Here is a 3,372-nt window from a genome sequence, read left to right as displayed (position 1 = left end):
TCCAAAAAAAAAACATGTACATTTCCTTCTTCTCCTTTCTTCATCACTGACACAATGATCCCAGCCAGAACCTTGGTGTCACTTTGGTGTCATCCTTGGCTTCTCTCTCTCTTACCTCCTGTCTACATCAAGCTCCATGATCTATCAGTTTTACCTCTGAGTGTTTCTCAGAACTCCCCTTCCTCTCTATCTTTGTCAGTGTGGTGGTAATGTCAGCTTCCTTCATTGCTCTCTTAGGCTGGAGGAAAATGCTTCATTTGTCTGCCTTCTACCACTTTCGTTTTCTCTAAATACTTTCTCTATTTAGACTTGAGAGTGATGCACTTGAAATACAGAGCCAACAATAGCTCTTTTTGTCCTTATTTTTTCATTAAAAATATTACACAATAATACATGCTGTCCATAGAAAGTCAAATAATACATGGGCATATACAGTAATAAAAAGAAGCCTCTGTCATTTTGCCCCCTTTCTATCCAACACCTCCTCCCTTTTCCTTCCTTCTAAGAACTGAACCTTTTTAAACTCCAAAAAGTGCTCCCTAGGAGCTGTCATTTTCTTCTCTGATCTGTCTTTTTGGGCCACAGTTACTTGGTTTATATTGAGAGTTCTTTCCTGTGGTGTTGGAACTTGAGCTTGAAGAATCCAATTGACTTATTTCCATGGATAGAGATGTCAGACACAAAATTTCATAAGCTTGGTGGCCAGACTTCTTACTCTGATGAGGGGAGAAGCTGAGGCAGCCAGTCAGCATAAAAGGAAGAAAGAATAAAGTTGACAAGCACAGAGAAACAGAGATAAACAAAGTAGAGAGAAAGAACCCTATGTTGTTGTTTTCCTATACCAATAAGATCATATCATACAAGCTGGTTGTCCTAGTTCATTTCCTGTTGGTATAATAGAATACCATACACTGTTATAGTCTCAAGAAAAAAAAAAAAACTACTAAAGAAAATAAACTTATATTTTACAGTCCTAGAGACTGGCAATTCCAAGAGCATGACAGCAGCACCTGGCGAGGATCACCCCTTGCAGAAGGCATAACATGGTGAGAGAGCACAAGAGAAAAGCACCAGAGGCTACACCCATTTTATTACAACCCACTCCCAACATAACTAACCTGCTCTGGTGATAATGACATCAATCAAATTGTGAGGGCTCTGCACATAAGCATTTTGGGGACATATCCAAACCATAGCATTGCTCTTTCATTTTTGTTCCCACTTAACAATGTAGTCTTAGACATCTTTTCATTTCCTTCCTTATGAAAGTACCTTGTTTTTTCAGTGGTTGCCTGATATTTAATACTCTGAATGTTACATGGATTACCTATTTCTTACCAATAGGCAGATTATTGTTCATCTTTTGTTGTTACAAAGAATGCTATAATAGGTGTCTTCATACAAAAAAGAAAGTGCCCTAGTATTTCCAAGATAAAATTCGTGTTTCTTAAAAGGGCAGACAACACCACCATCCCCATTTTATACCACTCCTGGCTTTCTGCCCTACTCTCCAGCAACACAAATTGCTTGATGCCTCCTGCATCTATACCATGACTTTCCTTACTCTGTGCCTCTCTTTGTTCTTGTTGGGCCTGAATGCCCTCTTCACCCCTCTCTGCTCAATCAACCCCTATTCATTCTTTATTACTCAGTTCAGGTGTCAAATCCTCCTGGGAACTGTTCCACACCACTTTCATCATTGCATGCACCACATTGTATACAATTGCTTTAGTTATATACCTGTTTTTTCCCCTAGATTGTAAATTCCTCCAGGAACCAAGGCTAGTACTTGTGTCTTATCATTTTTATAACCAAAATGGTTAGCAAAGTGTGTGAAACATAGTATGTGGTCAGTTACACTTGAATGAATGAAGAAACACGTCTGAAATGTAGCATGTGGCCAGTTACAAGGGAGTGAGTAAAGGAATGTATCTGAAACAGCATGTGGTCAGTTACAATTGAATGAATGGAGGAAAGTGTCTGAAACATAGCACGTGGTCAGTTACAATGGAATGAATGCAGGTCTACACTTACAGACTTATTGGATCCCACACCCTCACCCACATGCATATTTGTTCCTTTTGAAAGTTAATAGGTCTGGTAGATTTCTTTTTCACTAATCAGTGATAACAATACCATAAATACACACACACACACACACACACACACACACACCATAGTGTATAGACAGCTATATATGAGATTGGTGCAAAAATAATTCCGGTCTTTGCCATTGAAAGTAATGGCCAAAACTGCACTTGCTTTTGCACCAACCTAATAGTATCATTTATTTAAAGATTTCAAAGGCTTTTAAGAAAATATTGTCTCATTAATCAATTAACTCTCTTTAGTTATTTTGTCTTTAGAGGTTGCTGGGGAAATAATATCATGCCCATTCTAAAGTCAAGGAAGGGTGGGGTAGGCAGAGGAAATAACTGGTGAGCTAACAGTGAGATCAAGAGAAGTGCCACATGCTTACACACGTCTCTGCTTCTTTCCTGCCCTAACATGACTTGTTAGCCTCTGCAGCAACACAGTAAGGCATTTCCCTTATAATTATACTTCTCAGTGATAATATCCACACATTGCACTATTGCAAAACCTTTCAAAGTAGTACCATAAAGCCAAGACATTACAGCAGATCCTTGAATAAAGTCGTTTGCTCGATGTTGTTTATTTGTAACATTGATGAGAAAACATCAACTAATTTCCAGCTGGAGCCAACGTCTCTGTGGAGTTTGTAGTTTCTCCCCATGTCTGCATGGGTTTTCTCTTTGTACTGTGGCCTGGTCCCTCATCCCAAAGCTGTACACACTAGGTGAATTGGTGTTCCCATTCAGTCCTAGGATGATTGAGTGTGGATGGGTATGATTAAGATGGATTAGGCCGGGCGCGGTGGCTCACGCCTGTAGTTCCAGCACTTTGGGAGGCCGAGGCGGGCGGATCACAAGGTCAGAAGATTGAGACCATCCTGGCTAACACGGTGCAACCCTGTCTCTGCTAAAAATACAAAGAATTAGCCAGGCGTGGTGGCGGGCGCCTGTAGTCCCAGCTACTGGGGAGACTGAGACAGGAGAATGGCATGAACCCGGGAGGTGGAGCTTGCAGTGAGCCGAGATGGCGCCACTGCACTCCAGCCTGGGCGATGAGCAAGACTCCATCTCAAAAACACAAAAACAAAAACACAGATGGATTGGCATCCTGGCCAGGGGTGGTTCCTGCCTTGCATCCTAAGCTCCTGCAGCAGGCTCCAGCCACTCATGACAGTAAACAGTAAACTAGAATATTGGAGTAAGTAGTGATTTTACTTCTTTTATTACTCTTTCTGAAATGTATGTATAGCTCTTATTTATTTATTTAATTAATTAATTT

Source organism: Colobus angolensis, unplaced genomic scaffold, assembly GCF_000951035.1.
Source record: "Colobus angolensis palliatus isolate OR3802 unplaced genomic scaffold, Cang.pa_1.0 Scaffold233, whole genome shotgun sequence".
Lineage (NCBI taxonomy): Eukaryota > Metazoa > Chordata > Mammalia > Primates > Cercopithecidae > Colobus > Colobus angolensis.
The sequence above is the reverse complement of the archived record's forward strand: the minus strand, read 5'-3'. Positions refer to the sequence as shown.